A 25,560-nucleotide genomic window follows, 5' to 3' on the forward strand; every position below is an offset into this window, starting at 1 on the left:
GAAGCTTCTCTTCCAAAAATTACCAGCAACTCTCAAACCATTGTAATGGGTGATTTTAATGCTAGACACAATAGCCTGGGTGACACCAAAACAAACAGGAATGGCAGAGTCTTTGTAAAATACTTAAGAGATAATAACATGTCCGTAGTCAACTTTGACTCCTCTAACGTCACACACCTCAGGGGTGGCAGGCTTGATTATGTCATTGGTCACGGTCTCATTGATAATGCTGTCGGAGGATCAATTGTTCATGAATTAGTTAGTGATCACTTTGCCATATTCAGTTCATACACTATCAATAATGTCAAACCCCTAAGTTTTGAAAAAATAATTAATATTTCTAAAAATTTAAACATGCACTTCAAATTCCGCATTTCTGAATGGTATAACACTTACTGCTTTACTACCGTCAATGCATTATATGAGGACCTGGTCACTGAAGTAACCGCTTTTTATGACAATGTTGTAAAATCCACAAGACACAAAACAGTGAAGAGGGACAGAGGTGGTTCACTGACTCACGCCTTAAGCCCCTGCATGACAGAGTTCTATTCCTAGCTGAGCAGTATAAAACACATAAAACAGCTGACACCCTCAACATATTTCTTAAAGCCAGCCGAGAGTTTAGAGAGCTAAAGGAACAGGTGTATAACCAGCACTGGGAACAGTTTCTGCAAGGCATCAATCATGCAACATCCTCATCCCAAATGTGGAGTAAAATTAAAAAGATTTCTCGTGCTAGCAGTCGTCAACTTGATCACCATTCACCTGTAGACTATGCCGACATGCTGCTTCAGCAATATGCAAGCACTGCCAGTATAAGCAGCCTGCCCCTAGAGGTACAACACCATCTGGCTAGTACCAAAGTAAATCGTAACTTCAATATTAAAATTGCCTGTAGTGAAATAGGGCCTGATGATAACTATGGCATAACCCTCTTTGAAATTAACAATGCACTCAAGAAAGGTAAGGCTACTTCTCCTGGAGAGGATGGCATCACATACAACACCATGAGAGTACTTGCTGAGCTGCCAAATAGCCCTTTGCTAGAACTGTTTAATCAAAGTCTAAGGCAGGGTGTCTTACCTGACCGCTGGACACAGGGACTCATAATACCCATACCCAAGCCTAATTCACAAAAATTCAGACCCATCTCTCTCTTACGTCGTCCTTGTGTAAAGTTCTTGAGAGAATTATCCTCGACAGACTAATGTTTCAAATCAAGCCCCACCTTGCCCCTAACCTGTATGGTTTCCTTTCTGGAAGAAGCACACAAACTTACTTTGCTGAGTATTTTATCAGAGAGGGACCAAGCTCTCAGTCGGCATTATTGATCTCCAAACTGTTTTTGATACAGCAAACAGAGAAATAATCTTAGAACAACTAGCCTCTTTTGGAGTTAAGGGAAGACTGTTGACATGGCTCAGGGGTTACCTGAGTAACAGAACCGCTTCAGTCCTTTTCAAGGGGGTCAAAAGTAAACTTTGTGCACCCTTTGAGTTGGGTACACCACAGGGTGGAGTGCTAAGTCCTACACTGTTCAATGTTCTGATGCACAAATTAACAATTGCTTTTCCCACACTACCTGACGAAGCCGTCATCTGTTATGCCGATGACATATGCAGTGTTGCAAATACCGAAACTAGACTGCAAGCTCTTCTGGATTCACTCGCTGCTAAAAGCATTGAATGTGGTCTTGTTATCTCTATAACTAAATCCAGAGTTCTCCATCCCCAAGAGAAAACTCATGTCCCTATAACTTTCAAGGTCAACAATCAGAACATTGAAACGTGTAGGCAGCACAAATACCTTGCAGTTGGTATTAACAGTGACATTGTAAATGATCTACACCGTAGGTGTAGACTGTTTACAATGTGGTAGGTTAAAAGAAAGACTGAAACCACTGAAAACACTTAATGGTAACAATATTGGAATCAATATTAAATATGCTAGACTATTCTATATGATGTTTGTTAGATCTAGTTCATTATAATGCTTTGCACCTATTAACTTCCCCTCCTCTGTGTTGGACAAACTTGAAGTAGTACAGAATGAAGCCATGAGGATAATTCTTGGTGCCCCAAGATGCACAAGAATCATCAACATGAGGGAAGAACTGAAGCTTCCAACCATACTAGAGAGAATCATGCAAGTCAACACCACCTTTTGCCTTAAAGTCATGAGAGACCCTACATCTCCTGCATTGCTCGAAGACAAATTATTTAATGCTGTTACCACCTTATTGACTGGTGCCGACACCAACTCACTCCTTTTATGATAAATGGCTGAGCAACAAGGCCTATGATCTCATCAAACTCAACATTCCTTTTAAGTGCAATCTACCTGTCTCTGATATTCCTCTTTATCTGTACCCCACCATTCAGGTATCATAAACACCTGTCACCAAGAAAGGTAATGAGAATCTTGCTCTTCTCAAAGCTGTCACACTTGAAACAATTGCCTCCTCCATCGAGAATTTAAGATCTCACGAGCACTGTGTCTACACCGACGGCTCAGTCCAATCCTCTACTGGACGGACTGCAGCAGCATGTAGGTTTTATAGAAATAATATTTACACACTTCTGAGAGTTATTCCAGTGGCAAAGCTCGGGATAATACATCCGCCACCACACTGTCTCGTTCTTCACCCAATTGGTTCGACCGGTCGATCTGCTTACGTACTCCCTTAGGAGTCTACAATTAGTTCGTTGCTCCTTGCAGCATCTGGCTCACAACTCGCTAGAAACATGATCTTCTCACAAACGACCTGACTCCTCTGGCACCTCTTGGCTAGGCTGTCCTCCTAGGACGCCTGCACTCCATCGGTCCACTCTACATATTGTTTCCACCCTCCGTTTCCTCGTCTTCTTCTCTTCACGTCCAGAGTCAGACGTCTACTGTCTGTACCTCCTCTGTCGTCTTAAAACTTCCATCTACTGCCATTATACTTCCGTCTCCTGTCATCATACTTCACTCCCTCGTCTTCACCGACGATCCTCCCTTTCGTCTCATTTATCCGAGACCTCATCCTGTTTGACTTCCATCGAGTCCTCGGCTTTCTTCTATTCCTGCATGCTTGTATCATCATCCTCTTCCCACACTTCTCACCTCTGTACCACTCCATTTCTTCTCCTTCAACTCTTCTTCGTTCCCTAAAAGTTTCTTCTACTACACCCAACAGCACTCGACCGTACATGTCACTTTACCTCTCCTAGAGTGTTCGTAAGCATCTCTCCACATATACTGTCACTTCTCCTTTCATTTTCTCGGCTATTACTCTTCTTCACTATCTCTCCTCCACGTTTTCTGTGAAACATGTCAACTCCTGACATCTCAAACAACTTAACTCCATTATCCAAATGCCTCTGTGCTCGTGGACAACTTGACGCTCTACTCCCGTCCTCAGTATGTCCACATCCTTCCTGATTCCTACTCAGCACAGTTGCATTTACCTTCCGATTCTTAATTTCAGCAGGCTGAGCTCTACTCAGGTCCGCTTTCTTCACATGATTCTTCTTCGGCTGGGCCATCTTCACTTTTGACCTCACCGAGACTTCATCTTCCTGAGTCGGACCTTCCTCAAATAGCCATGCTATATCTACATTGATATCCTCTACCGGTTGAATCGACACTGTCTCATCTTCTTCAGCGTCTTCCTTGTCGGCCACCTCTGCCTTCATCACTACCGAGACAGGGTACTCAATGACTTGGCGGTCTCCTGACTCATCTCCTCGGATGTCAGTCAGGTTCACACTCTAAGGTGTCCCACCCGTGCCGTGGCCTTCTGGGCACTCCTCTGGCACAGTCTCTGCTATGACTCGTGGCAACACCTTCGTCCCGCACAAGTCGTTCCTCAGGATCACTTGGACTCCTGAAATAGGTATGTCGGGGCACACTCCCAACATCACCTCTGCCGACACATATTCCGACCTTAGCTGGACAGCACATACGGGCATGTCACTCTCAGACAATAACCCATATACTCTCATCTTACTCCTGCCAGCTAACCGTCGATCATTCCCAATCAGGCTTCTCGTAATCAAGCTCTGATTAGCTCCGGTATCTCTTAAGATACCAACTTCTACCTCAGGCTGGCCTCCTACACTGATCCAACCTTTGTTCATGAACGGCCTATACCTCTCGTTCACTAAGTTCATCTTCTGTGGTTTGTCTTGGAACACATTAGTATATTTACTTCGGGGATCACACATGGCCAGGGTCACAACTCTCTTGCCCTGCCGACAGTCTCGCATCACGTGACCTAACCCCTTACAATTATAACACCTCACCTGGGAAAAGTCTCTTCTATATGTACCAGAGCGACTCTAACTTTGTCCACTCGCATGAGAGTTCCTCGAGCCAGGTACACTACCTGCACTCTGTGGGGCTTTACTGGACTCTTGATTTCCTGGATCATGTTTAGTTTCTCGTTTAGCTCCTCCATCCTCACTTTCAGACAAAGTGCGCGACCTACTCTTCTGAGTTTTAGGGTACTTATGTTTATCTGCCCATTTATCAAAATTCTTCTCACCCCAGACTCCTCTGGGTCTTTCATAATTTCTTCCTCCCCAGACTCCACTCGATCTGCCACTGTTGCGTCTCACCTCATTCTTCACTTTGTTCTCCCTCAAGCTCTTATATGCTTCCGTAATCATATCCACCCTATCTGCGGCATCTTTCACATCCTTTACCCCCGCTTCTTGGATCTTGAACTTTGTTTCGGGATGCATCATCTCCAAGAACTTCTCCATGACCATCAGTTGCTTCAGGTCAGCATAAGATCCAACTCCAGCAGCCTCAATCCACTTCTGGAATCGTCTCTCCAGATCCCTTGCCGTCTCGGCAAACGTACATGCTCCAACCTTCACCATCTCTCTGAAGCGCTTCCTATAAGCTTCTGGGGTTAGCTGAAACGAGCGCAATATGCTGCTCTTTACTGTGGCATAATCCTGGCACTCTTCCAGTGACAATTGGGTGTATGCCTCCCTGGCTGCACCGATCAATCTTAACTGGACCAGCTGGGCCCATTCCTCCTGTGGCCACTCCTTGATGCTGGCTACCTTTTCAAAGTGCTCGAAAAAACTCTCTGCCTCTTCGGGAACAAACAAGGGAATGTCCTTCTCCCTAACCCTAACATCTGGTGAGTGTGATACCTGAGTGGTGCTCTCTGGCAACCCATGTTCAATCCTTTGCTCAGCCAAGGTTCTATTTGCTTCTATCTGCATTTGTTTTGTTCTCTCTTTTTCTTTTTCAACCAGGGCTTTTTCTTTTTCAACCTGGGCTTTTTCTTTTTCTTTCTTCTGTTCCAACTCCAGTTCTCTTACTCTGGTTTTCTCTTTTTCTATTTCCAGTCTGGTTTTCTCTTTTTCCTTCTCGGCTTCATTTTTCATCTGGAGTTCCAATTTCATCTTTTCCAGCTGGAACCGTCTCTCCTCACGCTGCATCTGGAGCTCTAACTGGAATCTCTCCAAGCTCCTATTTCGGTTACTCCTGCTACTGCGGCTACTCTTGCTGCTCCTACTCGATCCCTGAGATCTCACTTCATCCTGCCCATCATCCTCCTTTCCACTTTCAGCTCCTTTTTGGGCTCCTTGCTCTGCCGCTTCACTTTTGGCTCTCAACTGCCTCAGGATCTCATCCTTCATCCCAGCTACTTTAGATGCTTTCAACCTCATGCCACATTTTTCTGCTATTTGTTTCAATTGATCCCTCGTGCAACCTTCCAGGTCCTCAGGCTTGCCTGACTCCACAAACGCTTGCACCTTATTCATCTTTGTCCTGTGAGTCTTCCGAAGAGAGAGAGTATACACCTGCGGTCACACAGTGTATCTATTTCAACAAGGGGCGTACGAATCCACTCTTGGACAAGGTGTGGGTGTGTCAGATCACTCTCCCGGACACAGGCCCCCAATTTATTATAGATTGTGTGTTGGTGGTGTTGACGTGTTGATCCTTCTTTCTGGACAACCCAACCCACAACTCGGTAGAGTGCTTATACCTCACTAGGAGATCACACTAGGCGCTTCTGGCTCTTGGAGAGGGGCTCAACGTCACACGTTTAGGGGATGCGGCTCCAACACTTAGCCTTGTTGTCACGTGCACACACCCACTCGAGCCTCTGTGACTCCCCACTCTCTCCTTATGTGATATGATCTCCTCAATCCCCTTTAGCTTACTAGTTTTCCGTCCTACCCTGTCCACAGCAGTGGTTCTTGGTTCTTTCTCTCTCTCTTTCTCCTTCTTCACTACATCCTGGGAAGCCTCACTAGGACAAGGGCAAACACCAGCAAATTGGAATACATTTACTGGACAAAGCACATACACAATACATACACACATATAATAATAATGAAGCCTATACTCTGTACTATTACAGTCAGGTTGCACTCCAACACCATAAGAACTCTATTATCAGTTTACCAAGTGGTATCCTATCTTCTGATTCCCCACCTGATACTATCTACTTCTTCAAGTAGATCAAATCTTATACTACAATGTTGCACTATCAGCGAGAGAATATATCTATAAACATGTACAAGGAAAATCAGGGTATGAGTGCAATAACATATATATATCAGTATAAACATTCCTTGATACACAACAATGATCAATCGATCACCCTATCAGTCCCTAGAACACATACAACTGTAGGTAATCCAGCCTACGTCTGTAACTCTATACTTCAGTATAAACACTCCTTGGTACAAAAATGGCAAACAAGTACTCACCTCTCACTGCGTCTTGCACGCTAATGACAAACAACCACTCTATCAACTCCCTACAGGTAATCAACCAGAACTTCCCTTCCACATCTGGAAGTTCACTACCCTGATCTCTTCAGGTTCTTCCGGGTTTAACTACCAGGATCCTCTGCAGCTCCTCCAGGCTGCTACACCATGCAGTTTTCCTTGAGCAACTATGGTGCTTCACCACCTCTACAGAAGCACATGACACTCCTCTTCACTGCTTCTCCTCACAGCTCGAGGTCCTCTGCTCCACTACCTTCGAAGTTCTCAGCAACTTCTTCCCCAAAGACAAACCTGCAACCCATCGACACTCCAATAAAAATGTTTCCCCTTAAACACATAGACGAAATAATCCACACAATGTGTTTGCATCTAACATCTATCCTCTCTCTCTACATGCAGTGAGAGTGGACTCCCCCGTTGGGTTGGTCCATGCTCCATCTCCCCCGGCGGGCCTCACTCACTCAGGGAGGGTCCTCAGCCCCAGGAGCTGGGCCTCTCAGTCACCTGCCAGCGCTCAGAGGAGACGGATGTCGCTCCCTGTTCCTCCCTCTCCACTCTCTTATTTTAGGCTTTCTGCCATATCAAAACATGTCTAACTTATAAATAAACATCGCTACTGTCGCTGGGCACACGACCAACTACAAGCAATCATTATGAACTGGCTTAAATCGTGCTTACCAGAGATTGTCTAGTCGAGGGCGCTCCTCCCTCTGACAGAGCCTGGTCAGGGCACTCCCACAGCCCACGAAAATGTCTCTGAGCAGCTTAATAAACTCTCCTCACCGTCCAGGACTTGAGACCACAATGTTCCCAGCTCAGTTCCACAGTTGGCACATCTACACACTTCTCTTTTCTTGGAGATATATCACTAGGGGTTCCTTTCTGACAGGAACTCAAACGGAGCGCGGCTTTCCCCCTGCGATGTCTGGCCTCAAGTGAGGTCAAAGCCCTCCAGAAGCGAGCCTCACGCCTCCAGCAAAATATCGACATCTCCTAACCAGTCATTTATCTGTTTTCTTATTCACTGCCCATAATCTTAAACTGTTCATTGAATCCAACAAACTATTTTACATCTGTGTTATCGCCTCATATTTCCTATACTTTCTAGTTAGGTCAGGCTTGTTGAATAACTCTCAAGGGGGAGACTCGTTTCTCCTGTAGGCTGAGATCATAACGCACACAGACTGTCAGTGTCAGGTTAAACAACTGGCTGACCTCCACACAAGCAGAACTAGCGGCATTACAACTAGCTACCAGTACATTAAAAACAATGGAGGAGGAATAAAATTTTGTGATTCAAAGTCTGTTCTTCAAGCAATCAAAAACTTCTCCTGGAAGATCGACAGCAAGAACCTCATAGTACCAATTATAAATGACTTAATTGCTGCACAGAGTAAAGGGTTTCGAATCTCCTTTGTATGGATATCATCACATATAAATATAACCCATCATAATGAGACAGACATTATAGCTAAATTAGCGTGTAACAAAGATGAAGTTGAATTAGACCAAGGTATCTCCATCTGTGCTGTCAACAATATATTGTTCCAAACACTCAGGTCTGATAGGAAAGAAATTACTGACTCCCAACGACCTGAAAGCACCAGTATAAAAAGCTATGATTTGTTCAGATTTGAAACCTATGTTTATGGGCAGCACAAAACGTGGACCAGTCTATGCGACACAGTGGTTGCCAGGATCAGGTTGGGGTGCCGTTACCTGTGGCAGGTGGCTACCGTTACCTGTGGCAGGTGGCTACAGTTACCTGTGGCAGGTGGCTACCGTTACCTGTGGCAGGTGGCTACTGTTACCTGTGGCAGGTGGCTACAGGTGACTGATCTCCCAATCCTGACCACTCCAGGCGCGAACTCTGTGAGCAGGAACTGCGGCATGATCTCCCACACTACATCACCGAATGCCCAGTTATTAGACCTTTCAGAACCGTTGGCATGAGGTACCTGGAGCTTTGCAAATACTTTATTGACTCTCGTGTTCTTGAAGATATCCTCATAATGCACCCGGAGTCTGCCAGTGCAGACTACCTATCACATGCCTCTGTATGACTAACCATCCTGTGTGATGGGGATTTTTAGCACCACATTGCTAGCTTCTTGACACACTGTACTCCCCTTCATATAGTCTAGGGCAGCTGCACAAATGCACAAATTTCTTAATGAAAAAAAAAGGGTGATTTCAGAGATGATAGTTTCATTCTGGGGGCAACCCATTGGTGACAGTGATAGGAGAAGGGTGCGTGTAGGGATGGGGGATGGAGTCAGGGGGGAAACGTCATGTGTGTACATATGGGGTAATGGATGTGTGGGCAGGGAGAGAGTAGCCGGGGGGGGGGGGGGGGGGGATGAGGATGTGTGGGCAAGGAAGGCACCTGACGAGGTGGGGAGTAGGGCGTGGGCTGGGGGAGGAAGATTGGGTAAGGCATGTGTGAGCATGGCAGAGATGGGGATACATGGAAAAGGTTTACCGGATATTGTGAGGGTGTGTGTGGGGGTGACATGGGGAGGGTGTGTGAGGGTGACATGGGGAGGGTGTGTGGGGGTGACATGGGGAGGGTGTGTGGGGGTGACATGGGGAGGGTGTGTGGGGGTGAAATGGGGAGGGTGTGTGGGGGTGACATGGGGAGGGTGTGTGGGGGTGACATGGGGAGGGTGTGTGGGGGTGACATGGGGTGTGTGGGGGTGACATGGGGAGGGTGTGTGGGGGTGACATGGGGAGGGTGTGTGGGGGAAGACATGGGGAGGGTGTGTGGGGGTGACATGGGGAGGGTGTGTGGGGGTGACATGGGGAGGGTGTGTGGGGGTGACATGGGGTGTGTGGGGGTGACATGGGGAGGGTGTGTGGGGGTGACATGGGGAGGGTGTGTGGGGGTGACATGGGGTGTGTGGGGGTGACATGGGGAGGGTGTGTGGGGGTGACATGGGGAGGGTGTGTGGGGGTGACATGGGGAGGGTGTGTGGGGGTGACATGGGGTGTGTGGGGGTGACATGGGGAGGGTGTGCGGGGGTGACATGGGGAGGGTGTGTGGGGGTGACATGGGGAGGGTGTGTGGGGGTGACATGGGGAGGGTGTGTGGGGGTGACATGGGGAGGGTGTGTGGGGGTGACATGGGGAGGGTGTGTGGGGGTGACATGGGGTGTGTGGGGGTGACATGGGGAGGGTGTGTGGGGGTGACATGGGGAGGGTGTGTGGGGGTGACATGAGGAGGGTGTGTGGGGGTGACATGGGGTGTGTGGGGGTGACATGGGGAGGGTGTGTGGGGGTGACATGGGGAGGGTGTGTGGAGGTGACATGGAGTGTGTGGGGGTGACATGGGGAGGGTGTGTGGGGATGACATGGGGAGGGTGTGTGGGGGTGACTTGGGGGGGGGTGTGTGGGGGTGACATGGGGAGGGTGTGTGGGGGTGACATGGGGTGTGTGGGGGTGACATGGGGAGGGTGTGTGGGGGTGACATGGGGAGGGTGTGTGGGGGTGACATGGGGTGTGTGCGGTGACATGGGGAGGGTGTGGGGGGGTGACATGGGGTGTGTGGGGGTGACATGGGGTGTGTGGGGGTGACATGGGGTGTGTGGGGGTGACATGGGGAGGGTGTGGGGGGTGACATGGGGAGGGTGTGTGGGGGTGACATGGGGAGGGTGTGTGGGGGTGACATGGGGTGTGTGGGGGTGACATGAGGTGTGTAAGGGTGACATGGGGAGGGTGTGTGGGGGTGACATGGGGAGGGTGTGTGGAGGTGACATGGGGAGGGTGTGTGGGGGTGACATGGGGAGGGTGTGTGGGGGTGACATGGGGAGGGTGTGTGGGGGTGACATGGGGTGTGTGGGGGAAACATGGGGAGGTTGTGTGGGGGTGACATGGGGTGTGTGAGGGTGACATGGGGAGGATGCGTGGGGGTGACATGGGGTGTGTGGGGGTGACATGGGGAGGGTGTGTGGGGGTGACATGGGGAGGGTGTGTGGGGGTGACATGGGGTGTGTGGGGGTGACATGGGGAGGAAGTGTGGGGGTGACATGGGGAGGGTGTGTGGGGGTGACATGGGGAGGGTGTGTGGGTGTGTGTGGGGGTGACATGGGGAGGGTGTGTGGGGGTGACATGGGGTGTGTGGGGGTGACATGGGGTGTGTGGGGGTGACATGGGGTGTGTGGGGGTGACATGGGGTGTGTGGGGGTGACATGGGGAGGGTGTGTGGGGGTGATATGGGGAGGGTGTGTGGGGGTGACATGGGGTGTGTGGGGGTGACATGGGGAGGGTGTGTGGGGGTGATATGGGGAGGGTGTGTGGGGGTGACATGGGGAGGGTGTGTGGGGTGACATGGGGAGGGTGTGTGGGGGTGACATGGGGAGGGTGTGTAGGGGTGACATGGGGTGTGTGGGGGAAACATGGGGAGGGTGTGTGGGGGTGACATGGGGAGGGTGTGTGGGGGTGACATGGGGAGGGTGTGTGGGGGTGACATGGGGTGTGTGGGGGTGACATGGGGAGGGTGTGCGGGGGTGACATGGGGAGGGTGTGTGGGGGTGACATGGGGAGGGTGTGTGGGGGTGACATGGGGAGGGTGTGTGGGGGTGACATGGGGAGGGTGTGTGGGGGTGACATGGGGAGGGTGTGTGGGGGTGACATGGGGTGTGTGGGGGTGACATGGGGAGGGTGTGTGGGGGTGACATGGGGAGGGTGTGTGGGGGTGACATGAGGAGGGTGTGTGGGGGTGACATGGGGTGTGTGGGGGTGACATGGGGAGGGTGTGTGGGGGTGACATGGGGAGGGTGTGTGGAGGTGACATGGAGTGTGTGGGGGTGACATGGGGAGGGTGTGTGGGGATGACATGGGGAGGGTGTGTGGGGGTGACTTGGGGGGGGTGTGTGGGGGTGACATGGGGAGGGTGTGTGGGGGTGACATGGGGTGTGTGGGGGTGACATGGGGAGGGTGTGTGGGGGTGACATGGGGAGGGTGTGTGGGGGTGACATGGGGTGTGTGGGGTGACATGGGGAGGGTGTGTGGGGGTGACATGGGGTGTGTGGGGGTGACATGGGGTGTGTGGGGGTGACATGGGGTGTGTGGGGGTGACATGGGGAGGGTGTGGGGGGTGACATGGGGAGGGTGTGTGGGGGTGACATGGGGAGGGTGTGTGGGGGTGACATGGGGTGTGTGGGGGTGACATGAGGTGTGTAAGGGTGACATGGGGAGGGTGTGTGGGGGTGACATGGGGAGGGTGTGTGGAGGTGACATGGGGAGGGTGTGTGGGGGTGACATGGGGAGGGTGTGTGGGGGTGACATGGGGAGGGTGTGTGGGGGTGACATGGGGTGTGTGGGGGAAACATGGGGAGGTTGTGTGGGGGTGACATGGGGTGTGTGAGGGTGACATGGGGAGGATGCGTGGGGGTGACATGGGGTGTGTGGGGGTGACATGGGGAGGGTGTGTGGGGGTGACATGGGGAGGGTGTGTGGGGGTGACATGGGGTGTGTGGGGGTGACATGGGGAGGAAGTGTGGGGGTGACATGGGGAGGGTGTGTGGGGGTGACATGGGGAGGGTGTGTGGGTGTGTGTGGGGGTGACATGGGGAGGGTGTGTGGGGGTGACATGGGGTGTGTGGGGGTGACATGGGGTGTGTGGGGGTGACATGGGGTGTGTGGGGGTGACATGGGGTGTGTGGGGGTGACATGGGGAGGGTGTGTGGGGGTGATATGGGGAGGGTGTGTGGGGGTGACATGGGGTGTGTGGGGGTGACATGGGGAGGGTGTGTGGGGGTGACATGGGGAGGGTGTGTGGGGGTGACATGGGGAGGGTGTGTGGGGTGACATGGGGAGGGTGTGTGGGGGTGACATGGGGAGGGTGTGTAGGGGTGACATGGGGTGTGTGGGGGAAACATGGGGAGGGTGTGTGGGGGTGACATGGGGTGTGTGAGGGTGACATGGGGAGGGTGCGTGGGGGTGACATGGGGTGTGTGGGGGTGACATGGGGAGGGTGTGTGGGGGTGACATGGAGAGGGTGTGTGGGGGTGACATGTGGTGTGTGGGGTTGACATGGAGAGGGTGTGTGGGGTGACATGGGGTGTGTGGGGGTGACATGGGGAGGGTGTGTGGGGGTGACATGGGGAGGGTGTGTGGGGGTGACATGGGGTGTGTGGGGGTGACATGGGGTGTGTGGGGGTGACATGGGGAGGGTGTGTGGGGGTGACATGGGGAGGGTGTGTGGGGGTGACATGGGGAGGGTGTGTGGGGGTGACATGGGGAGGGTGTGTGGGGGTGACATGGGGAGGGTGTGTGGGGGTGACATAGGGAGGGTGTGTGGGGGTGACATGGGGTGTGTGGGGGAAACATGGGGAGGGTGTGTGGGGGTGACATGGGGTGTGTGAGGGTGACAAGGGGAGGGTGCGTGGGGGTGACATGGGGTGTGTGGGGGTGACATGGGGAGGGTGTGTGGGGGTGACATGGAGTGTGTGGGGGTGACATGGGGAGGGTGTGTGGGGGTGACATGGGGAGGGTGTGTGGGGGTGACATGGGAAGGGTGTGTGGGGGTGACATGGGGTGTGTGTGGATGACATGGGGAGGAAGTGTGGGGGTGACATGGGGAGGGTGTGTGGGGGTGACATGGGGAGGGTGTGTGGGGGTGACATGGGGTGTGTGGGGGTGACATGGGGAAGGTGTGTGGGGGTGATATGGGGAGGGTGTGTGGGGGTGACATGGGGTGTGTTGGGGTGACATGGGGTGTGTGGGGGTGACATAGGGTGTGTGGGGGTGACATGGGGAGGGTGTGTGGGGGTGACATGGGGAGGGTGTGTGGGGGTGACATGGGGTGTGTGGGGGTGACATGGGGAGGGTGTGTGGGGGAGACATGGGGAGGGTGTGTGGGGGTGACATGGGGAGGTTGTGTGGGGGTGACATGGGGAGGGTGTGTGGGGGTGACATGGGGAGGGTGTGTGGGGGTGACATGGGGAGGGTGTGTGGGGGTGACATGGGGTGTGTGGGGGAAACATGGAGAGGGTGTGTGGGGGTGACTTGGGGTGTGTGAGGGTGACATGAAGAGGGTGCGTGGGGGTGACATGGGGTGTGTGGGGGTGACATGGAGAGGGTGTGTGGGGGTGACATGGAGAGGGTGTGTGGGGGTGACATGGGGTGTGTGGGGGTGACATGGGGAGGGTGTGTGGGGGTGACATGGGGTGTGTGGGGGTGACATGGGGTGTGTGGGGGTGACATGGGGTGTGTTGGGGTGATATGGGGAGGGTGTGTGGGGGTGACATGGGGAGGGTGTGTGGGGGTGTGTGGGGGTGACATGGGGAGGGTGTGTGGGGGTGACATGGGGAGGATGTGTGGGGGTGACATGGGGTGTGTGGGGGTGACATGGGGAGGGGTTGTGGGGGTGACATGGGGAGGGTTTGTGGGGGTGACATGGGGAGGGTTTGTGGGGGTGACATGGGGAGGGTGTGTGGGCGTGACATGGGGAGGGTTTGTGTGGGTGACATGGGGAGGGTGTGTGGGGGTGACATGGGGAGGGAGTATGGGGGTGACATGGGGTGTGTGGGGGTGACATGGGGTGTGTGGGGGTGACATGGGGAGGGGTTGTGGGGGTGACATGGGGAGGGTTTGTGGGGGTGACATGGGGAGGGTGTGTGGGGGTGATATGGGGAGGGTTTGTGGGGGTGACATGGGGAGGGTTTGTAGGGGGTGACATGGGGAGGGTGTGTGGGGGTGACATGGGGAGGGTATGTGGGAGTGACATGGGGAGGGTGTGTGGGGGTGACATGGGGAAGGTGTGTGGGGGTGACATGGGGAGGGTGTGTCGGGGTGACATGGGGTGTGTGGGGGTGACATGGGGAGGGTGTGTGGGGGTGATATGGGGTGTGTGGGGGTGACATAGGGAGGGTGTGTGGGGGTAACATGGGGAGGGTGTGTGGGGGTGACATGGGGAGTGTGTGTGGGGGTGACATGTGGTGTGAGGGGGTGACATGGGGAGGGTTTGTGGGGGTGACATGGGGAGGGTTTGTGGGGGTGACATGGGGAGGGTTTGTGGGGGTGACATGGGGAGGGTGTGTGGGGGTGACATGGGGAGGGTTTGTGGGGGTGACATGGGGAGGGTTTGTGGGGGTGACATGGGGAGGGTGTGTGGGGGTGACATGGGGAGGGTATGTGGGAGTGACATGGGGAGGGTGTGTGGGGGTGACTTGGGGAGGGTGTGTGGGGGTGACATGGGGAGGGTGTGTGGGGGTGACATGGGGAGGGTGTGTGGGGGTGACATGGGGAGGGTGTGTGGGGGTGACATGGGGAGGGTGTGTGGGGGTGACATGGGGAGGGTGTGTGGGTGACATGGGGTGGGTGTGTGGGGGTGACATGGGGTGGATGTGTGTGGGTGACATGGGGAGGGTGTGTGGGGGTGACATGGGGAGGGTGTGTGGGGGTGACATGGGGAGGGTGTGTGGGGGTGACATGGGGAGGGTGTGTGGGGGTGACATGGAGAGGGTGTGTGGGGGTGACATGGGGAGGGTGTGTGGGGGTGACATGGGGAGGGTGTGTGGGGGTGACATGGGGTGTGTGGGGGTGACATGCGGTGGGTGTGTGGGGGTGACATGGGGAGGGTGTGTGGGGGTGACATGGGGAGGGTGTGTAGGGGTGACATGGGGAGGGTGTGTGGGTGACATGGGGTGGGTGTGTGGGGGTGACATGGGGAGGGTGTGTGGGGGTGACATGGGGAGGGTGTGTAGGGGTGACATGGGGAGGGTCTTTGCCAAATCGTTTAACAACCAGGTATCCATTTTACTGTTGGGTGAACAGAGGCTACAGTTAAGGATTTGTGCCTGGTCAATCCTGCCAGGATACGAACTCAGGCAAAAGCGCTCGCCATGCGCGGGGCGAGTGTCATACCACTGCGCTACGGGGACTGTTAACATCTTCACTGTATTTATCTTAAACATGAGAAAACAACTAAGCAATTATTACAAGGTCTGCCCCTAGTACTGGCAGACAAGTACACTCCCCTAGTACTGGCAGACAAGTACACTCCCCTAGTACTGGCAGACAAGAACACTCCCCTCGTACTGGCAGACAAGGACACGCCCCTAGTACTGGCAGACAAGGACACGCCCCTAGTACTGGCAGACAAGGACACTCCCCTAGTACTGGCAGACAAGGACACTCCCCTAGTACTGGCAGACAAGGACACGCCCCTAGTACTGGCAGACAAGGACACTCCCCTAGTACTGGCAGACAAGGACACGCCCCTAGTACTGGCAGACAAGGACACGCCCCTAGTACTGGCAGACAAGGACACTCCCCTAGTACTGGCAGACAAGGACACGCCCCTAGTACTGGCAGACAAGGACACTCCCCTAGTACTGGCAGACAAGGACACGCCCCTAGTACTGGCAGACAAGGACACGCCCCTAGTACTGGCAGACAAGGACACTCCCCTAGTACTGGCAGACAAGGACACGCCCCTAGTACTGGCAGACAAGGACACTCCCCTAGTACTGGCAGACAAGGACACGCCCCTAGTACTGGCAGACAAGGACACTTCCCTAGTACTGGCAGACAAGGACACGCCCCTAGTACTGGCAGACAAGTACACTCCCCTAGTACTGGCAGACAAGGACACTCCCCTAGTACTGGCAGACAAGGACACTCCCCTAGTACTGGCAGACAAGAACACTCCCCTAGTACTGGCAGACAAGAACACTCCCCTAGTACTGGCAGACAAGGACACGCCCCTAGTACTGGCAGACAAGGACACTCCCCTAGTACTGGCAGACAAGGACACTCCCCTAGTACTGGCAGACAAGGACACTCCCCTAGTACTGGCAGACAAATACACTCCCCTAGTACTGGCAGACAAGGACACTCCCCTAGTACTGGCAGACAAACACACTTCCCTAGTACTGGCAGACAAGGACACTCCCCTAGTACTGGCAGACAAGTACACTCCCCCTAGTACTGGCAGACAAATACACTCCCCTAGTACTGGCAGACCAGGACACTCCCCTAGTACTGGCAGACAAGGACACTCCCCTAGTACTGGCAGACAAATACACTCCTCTAGTACTGGCAGACAAGGACACTCCCCTAGTACTGGCAGACAAGTACACTCCCCTAGTACTGGCTGACAAGTACACTCTCCTAGTACTGGCAGACAAATACACTCCCCTAGTACTGGCAGACAAGGACACTCCCCTAGTACTGGCAGAGAGGGACACTCCCCTAGTACTGGCAGACAAGTACACTCCCCTAGTACTGGCAGACAAGTACACTCCCCTAGTACTGGCAGACAAATACACTCCCCTAGTACTGGCAGACAAGGACACTCCCCTAGTACTGGCAGACATATGTACACTCCCCTAGTACTGGCAGACATGTACACTCCCCTAGTACTGGCAGACATGTACACTCCCCTAGTACTGGCAGACATGTACACTCCACTAGTACTGGCAGACATGTACACTCCCCTAGTACCGGCGGACAAGTATACTCCCCCTAGTACTGGCAGACAAGTACACTCCCCTAATACTGGCAGACAAGGACACTCCCCTAGTACTGGCAGACAAGGACACTCCCCTAGTACTGGCAGACAAGGACACTCCCCTAGTACTGGCAGACAAGGACACTCCCCTAGTACTGGCAGACAAGGACACTCCCCTAGTACTGGCAGACAAGGACACTCCCCTAGTACTGGCAGACAAGGACACTCCCCTAGTACTGGCAGACAAGGACACTCCCCTAGTACTGACAGACAAGGACACTCCCCTAGTACTGGCAGACAAGGACACTCCCCTAGTACTGGCAGACAAGGACACTCCCCTAGTACTGACAGACAAGGACACTCCCCTAGTACTGGCAGACAAGGACACTCCCCTAGTACTGGCAGACAAGGACACTCCCCTACTACTGGCAGACAAGTACACTCCCCCTAGTACTGACAGACAAGGACACTCCCCTAGTACTGGCAGACAAGGACACTCCCCTAGTACTGGCAGACAAGGACACTCCCCTAGTACTGACAGACAAGGACACTCCCCTAGTACTGGCAGACAAGTACACTCCCCCTAGTACTGACAGACAAGGACACTCCCCTAGTACTGGCAGACAAGGACACTCCCCTAGTACTGGCAGACAAGTACACTCCCCTAGTACTGACAGACAAGTATACTCCCCTAGTACTGGCAGACAAGGACACTCCCCTAGTACTGGCAGACAAGGACACTCCCCTAGTACTGGCAGACAAGTACACTCCCCTAGTACTGGCAGACAAGGACACTCCCCCTAGTACTGGCAGACAAGTACACTCCCCTAGTACTGGCAGACAAGTACACTCCCCTAGTACTGGCAGACAAGTACACTCCCCTAGTACTGACAGACAAGGACACTCCCCTAGTACTGGCAGACAAGTACACTCCCCTAGTACTGGCAGACAAGGACACTCCCCCTAGTACTGGCAGACAAGTATACTCCCCTAGTACTGGCAGACAAGGACACTCCCCTAGTACTGGCAGACAAGGACACTCCCCTAGTACTGGCAGACAAGGACACTCCCCTAGTACTGGCAGACAAGGACACTCCCCTAGTACTGGCAGACAAGTACACTCCCCTAGTACTGGCAGACAAGGACACTCCCCTAGTACTGACAGACAAGGACACTCCCCCTAGTACTGGCAGACAAGGACACTCCCCTAGTACTGGCAGACAAGGACACTCCCCTAGTACTGGCAGACAAGTACACTCCCCTAGTACTGGCAGACAAGTACACTCCCCTAGTACTGGCAGACAAGGACACTCCCCCTAGTACTGGCAGACAAGGACACTCCCCTAGTACTGGCAGACAAGGACACTCCCCTAGTACTGGCAGACAAGGACACTCCCCTAGTACTGGCAGACAAGTACACTCCCCTAGTACTGGCAGACAAGGACACTCCCCTAGTACTGACAGACAAGTACACTCCCCTAGTACTGGCAGACAAGGACACTCCCCTAGTACTGGCAGACAAGGACACTCCCCTAGTACTGGCAGACAAGTACACTCCCCTAGTACTGGCAGACAAGGACACTCCCCTAGTACTGGCAGACAAGGACACTCCCCTAGTACTGGCAGACAAGTACACTCCCCCTAGTACTGACAGACAAGGACACTCCCCTAGTACTGGCAGACAAGTACACTCCCCTAGTACTGGCAGACAAGTACACTCCCCTAGTACTGGCAGACAAGGACACTTCCCTAGTACTGGCAGACAAGTACACTCCCCCTAGTACTGACAGACAAGGACACTCCCCCTAGTACTGGCAGACAAGGACACTCCCCTAGTACTGGCAGACAAGTACACTCCCCCTAATACTGACAGACAAGGACACTCCCCTAGTACTGGCAGACAAGTACACTCCCCCTAGTACTGACAGACAAGGACACTCCCCTAGTACTGGCAGACAAGTACACTCCCCTAGTACTGGCAGACAAGTACACTCCCCTAGTACTGGCAGACAAGGACACTCCCCTAGTACTGGCAGACAAGTACACTCCCCCTAGTACTGACAGACAAGGACACTCCCCTAGTACTGGCAGACAAGTACACTCCCCCTAGTACTGACAGACAAGTACACTCCCCTAGTACTGGCAGACAAGGACACTCCCCTAGTACTGGCAGACAAGTACACTCCCCTAGTACTGGCAGACAAGGACACTCCCCTAGTACTGGCAGACAAGGACACTCCCCTAGTACTGGCAGACAAGTACACTCCCCCTAGTACTGGCAGACAAGGACACTCCCCTAGTACTGGCAGACAAGGACACTCCCCTAGTACTGGCAGACAAGGACACTCCCCTAGTACTGGCAGACAAGGACACTCCCCTAGTACTGGCAGACAAGGACACTCCCCTAGTACTGGCAGACAAGGACACTCCCCTAGTACTGGCAGACAAGGACACTCCCCTAGTACTGGCAGACAAGGACACTCCCCTAGTACTGGCAGACAAGGACACTCCCCTAGTACTGGCAGACAAGGACACTCCCCCTAGTACTGGCAGACAAGGACATACCAATAAATATCATGGGGGGGGGGGAGAAAATGTGATCTAGACACTTGCCAACATTAATACATCAGGGTCGACAAAACGTGATTAAGTTGGGTAAGAGAACACTGTAATAAGTGACGTCATTCGTTAAAGTGACTATGAGATGTGAGTCATTATACATGGAGACTGAGCAGCCAGCCTAGGGAGCCGGTGGCTGAGCGGACAGAACACTGGACGCGTAGTCCTGTGATCCTGAAAATGTAGTCCGCCCCTGTTACCTAGCAGTAAATAGGTACCTGGGAGTTAGTCAGCTGTCACGGGCTGCTTCCTGGGATGGAGGCCTAGTCGAGGACCGGGCCGCGGGGACACTAAGCCCCGAGCAGGACTACTCATACTGGATCACACTGAAGGTCAAATTGTTGCAGGTTTAAAGTGATCAAACATAAAGCTTTGTTTCATAATATTCAATATAAATCTCTTAGGTTATCTTGAGATGATTTCGGGGCTTAGCGTCCCCGCGGCCCGGTCCTCGACCAGGCCTCCTGTTTGTTACACATTCCCAAGAAGTAGCCCGTAGCAGCTGTCTAACTCCCAGGTACCTATTTACTGCTAGGTGAACAGGAGAATCAGGGTGAAAAAAATCTGCCTCTTTCTTTCCGTCTCCACCAGGGATCGAACCCGGAACCTGAGGACTACGAATCCCGAGCGCTGTCAACTCAGCCGTCGGGCCCACATCAATTAATATTTGCCCTAAATAAACGAACATGAGATTAATGGCTGCCGTTCAAAACGTAAGATACAACGTATAAAAGATGGAGACGATTTTCTAAAACAAAAGCTTTTTAAAACAATGTAAATCAAGGTAAACTTCCTGAAGGCTCCTCCAGGTGTAGTGTGAACGGCAGGGGGAGACAAGGTAAACTTCCTGAAGGCTCCTCCAGGTGTAGTGTGAACGGCAGGGGAGACAAGGTAAACTTCCTGAAGGCTCCTCCAGGTGTAGTGTGAACGGCAGGGGGAGACAAGGTAAACTTCCTGAAGGCTCCTCCAGGTGTAGTGTGAACGGCAGGGGAGACAAGGTAAACTTCCAGAAGGCTCCTCCAGGTGTAGTGTGAACGGCAGGGGGAGACAAGGTAAACTTCCTGAAGGCTCCTCCAGGTGTAGTGTGAACGGCAGGGGGAGACAAGGTAAACTTCCTGAAGGCTCCTCCAGGTGTAGTGTGAACGGCAGGGGAGACAAGGTAAACTTCCTGAAGGCTCCTCCAGGTGTAGTGTGAACGGCAGGGGGAGACAAGGTAAACTTCCTGAAGGCTCCTCCAGGTGTAGTGTGAACGGCAGGGGAGACAAGGTAAACTTCCTGAAGGCTCCTCCAGGTGTAGTGTGAACGGCAGGGGGAGACAAGGTCAACTTCCTGAAGGCTCCTCCAGGTGTAGTGTGAACGGCAGGGGGAGACAAGGTCAACTTCCTGAAGGCTCCTCCAGGTGTAGTGTGAACGGCAGGGGGAGACAAGGTAAACTTCCTGAAGGCTCCTCCAGGTGTAGTGTGAACGGCAGGGGGAGACAAGGTAAACTTCCTGAAGGCTCCTCCAGGTGTAGTGTGAACGGCAGGGGAGACAAGGTAAACTTCCAGAAGGCTCCTCCAGGTGTAGTGTGAACGGCAGGGGGAGACAAGGTAAACTTCCTGAAGGCTCCTCCAGGTGTAGTGTGAACGGCAGGGGGGGACAAGGTAAACTTCCAGAAGGCTCCTCCAGGTGTAGTGTGAACGGCAGGGGGAGACAAGGTAAACTTCCTGAAGGCTCCTCCAGGTGTAGTGTGAACGGCAGGGGGGGACAAGGTAAACTTCCTGAAGGCTCCTCCAGGTGTAGTGTGAACGGCAGGGGAGACAAGGTAAACTTCCAGAAGGCTCCTCCAGGTGTAGTGTGAACGGCAGGGGGAGACAAGGTAAACTTCCTGAAGGCTCCTCCAGGTGTAGTGTGAACGGCAGGGGGGGACAAGGTAAACTTCCAGAAGGCTCCTCCAGGTGTAGTGTGAACGGCAGGGGGTGACAAGGTCAACTTCCTGAAGGCTCCTCCAGGTGTAGTGTGAACGGCAGGGGGAGACAAGGTAAACTTCCTGAAGGCTCCTCCAGGTGTAGTGTGAACGGCAGGGGGAGACAAGGTAAACTTCCTGAAGGCTCCTCCAGGTGTAGTGTGAACGGCAGGGGGAGACAAGGTAAACTTCCAGAAGGCTCCTCCAGGTGTAGTGTGAACGGCAGGGGGAGACAAGGTCAACTTCCTGAAGGCTCCTCCAGGTGTAGTGTGAACGGCAGGGGGAGACAAGGTAAACTTCCAGAAGGCTCCTCCAGGTGCTTCAGGGGGAGACAAGGTAAACTTCCAGAAGGCTCCTCCAGGTGCTTCAGGGGGAGACAAGGTAAACTTCCAGAAGGCTCCTCCAGGTGCTTCGAACTAAGGTCATTGAAAACCGTAGCGACGGTCTCGTTTCATTCATGTCGGGCATTAAATCCCCGACCGTCCAAGTGGTTGGGCACCATTCCTTCCCTCCGTCCCATCCCAAATCCTTATCCTGACCCCTTCCCAGTGCTAAATAGTCGTAATGACTTGGCATATCCTCTTGATAGTTCCCTGCCCTTCCCAGGTAAGGAAGCGGTACTTGAACAGTGTCATCATATTTTGTATCTCTTCCTTAACAACAGACGAACTTGACATTTTACCTCAAGTTCTACACATTTAATAGGAGACATTCACATAATAAATCCAACAATCGCTGTGAGCACATGTCAACTATAAGATCAAGCGAATTCTCAGTCTCTGATGAGGCATTTTCCACTCGTAAATGAATATATGGAAGATTTATTTTCTAACATAATCAAGCACATTCAATAAAACAAAAATGCAGATCATAGTTCCATAAATGTGAATGATTGCGAATGTTATTTCATGTTAGCTTTGAATCTGTAAGATAACTCCCTAACATCTATCTTTTAATTACTTTTAATATCAAATTTGGTCATTTAAGTTGGAGAAAATTGCAAATGTCATTCCTATTCATCTTCAAAAAGACAGGTTAAAAAAAACACTATGCCTTTGAAAATGACGAGCAAGTTTGACAAATTTATTCTCATTCCTAAGAAACATATGAGGTAGCTGAGAGTGGTACTCACCTAGTTGTGCTTGTGGGGGTCGAGCTCTGGCTCTTTGGTCCCGCCTCTCAACCGTCAATCAACTGGTGTACAGGTTCCTAAGCCTACTGGGCTCTATCATATCTACACTTCAAACTGTGTATGGAGTCAGCCTCCACCACATCACTGCCTAATGCATTCCATTTGTCAACTACTCTGACAAAGAAAAAGTTCTTTCTAATATCTCTGTGGCTCATTTGGCCACTCAATTTCCACCTGTGTCCCCTAGTGCGTGTTCCCCTTGTGTTAAATAGCTTGTTACACACAGAAATGACAAAAGCGTGATGCATCAAATGAACAAATCCACAAGAGCCGTGACGAGGATTCGAACCTGCGTCCGAGAGCATCCCAGACGCTGCCATAATCGACTGAACTACGACATGGTCAAAAGAGTTGAAACCGAAGTTCTACTGAACTTACTGGATCCTGCAGTCTCCAAGACACACACCAGGGTTTTACACAACTCCCCCCCTGCACTCGAGCTATGTCAATAGGCCGTCGATTAAGGCAGCGTCTCGGATGCTCTCGGAAGCAGGTTCGAATCCTCGTCACGGCTCTTGTGGATTTGTTCATTTAAATAGCCTGTCTTTATCTACCCTATCAATTCCTTTGAGAATCTTGTATGTGGTGATCATGTACCCCCCTAACTCTTCTGTCTTCCAGCGACGTGAGGTTAAATTCCCGTAGTCTCTCCTCGTAGCTCATACCCGTCAGTTTGGGAACTAGTCTGGTGGCAAACCTTTGAACTTTTTCCAGTTTAGTCTTATGCTTGACTATATATGGACTCCATGCTGGGGCCGCATACTCCAGCATTGGTCTGACATATGTGGTATACGAAGTTTTGAATGATTCCTTACACAAGTTTCTAAAAGCCGTTCTTATGTTGGCCAACCTGGCATATGCCGCTGATGTTATTTTCTTGATATAGGCTTCAGGGGACAGGTCTGGCGTGATATCATCCACCAACACACACACACACACACACACACACACACACACACACACACACACACACACACACACACACACACACACACACACACACACTCACTCACTCACTCACTCACTCACTCACTCACTCACACTCTCTCTCCCTCTCTCCCTCTCTCTCTCCCTCTCTCTCTCTCTCTCTCTCTCTCAACTGATACCTTGTATCTGGCCTCCTGCTCCCAACACCTATCTTCATTACATTACATTAGCTTAGGTTAAACTCTAACAATCATTTGTTCGACCATTCCTTCAGTTTGTCCAGATCTTCTTGAAGCCTCAAGCGTTCTCCTCTGTCTTAAACCTTCTTATAATTTTGGCATCGTCAGCAAACATTGAGAGGAATGAGTCTATACCCTCTGGGAGATCATTTACGTATATCAGAAACAGGATCGGACCGAGTACAGAGCCCTGTGGGACTCCACTGGTGACTTCACGCCAGGTCCACTGGTGACTCCACTGGTGACATCTGAGGTCTCACCCCCTCACTGTAACTCTCTACTTCCTATTGCTTGGGTACTCCCTTATCCACTGGAGCACCTTACCAGTTACTCCTGTCTGTTTCTCCAGCTTATGTACCAGCCTCTTATGGTGTACAGTGTCAAAGGCTTTCCGACAGTCCAAGAAAATGCAGTCCGCCCAGCCTTCTCTTTCTTGCTTAATCTTTCACCTGATCGTAGAATTCTATTTAGCCAGTAAGGCAAGATTTTCCCTCTCTGAACCCATGTTGGCAATTTAGCGTGAAGTCCCTTCTCTCCAACCATCTATCATCATTCTATTATGCAGGAAGAACCGCACGTCTATGGGTCATCCAATAATGTTAGCAGACTTCTAGATGTTACCACTGCTAGGCTTAGGCTCGGCTACAAGTACCTCAGGGAATTTGTTACATCTGCTGATGTAGATTTGACTAAATGTAAACTCTGTCAGCAGAACTATTCGCATACTTTGCACCATTATATAATGGAATGTGAAAAAATCGCGGAATTTAGAGATAACACCATCAATAGTATCCAAGAAATGTGTAAGTACTTCATTCATAATGATGTGCTGCCCGAAATCTTAGCGAAGTATCCAAAATTGGCTTACTGCAAGTAATGCATGCACATGACTGTAAAGCTGCCGCCCAGTTGGGTGGGTGTGGAGCAAGACTAGTAACTGTGTGACTCATCATAGATGTAAAGTGCCTTGTATAGTGACTGTTGTGAGCCTCTTGTAATGTTACTTGTGACACAAAAGATTATTGATGTGTGTATTTGTGTGGGTGATTAGATATGTATGTGTATGTATATATGTATACGCATATATATATATGTACATGTATGTATGTATGAGAATGTGTACATGTGTATATATAGCATTAATAATTTTGTAACTAGCGTCAAAAATTGTTATTTGCTTAGCTAAACGAACTAGAGGGTTCAGTTCATGAACCGATTACGTGCCTCTGTAATCATTTACACCACCACCCACGCGATGGGTATGGGGTGCATAATAAAGAAAGAAATTAAAATTGAATCCAGATGTGTTACTAGGTTTTTTCATGATCTCCATCACCTTGCATGGTATATAAGTTAAGGACACTGGCCTGTAGTTCAGTGCCTCTTATTTGTCACCCTTTTTGTGTATTGGGACTACATTAGCAGTCTTCCAT

Source organism: Procambarus clarkii, chromosome 20 (genome assembly GCF_040958095.1).
Source record: "Procambarus clarkii isolate CNS0578487 chromosome 20, FALCON_Pclarkii_2.0, whole genome shotgun sequence".
Lineage (NCBI taxonomy): Eukaryota > Metazoa > Arthropoda > Malacostraca > Decapoda > Cambaridae > Procambarus > Procambarus clarkii.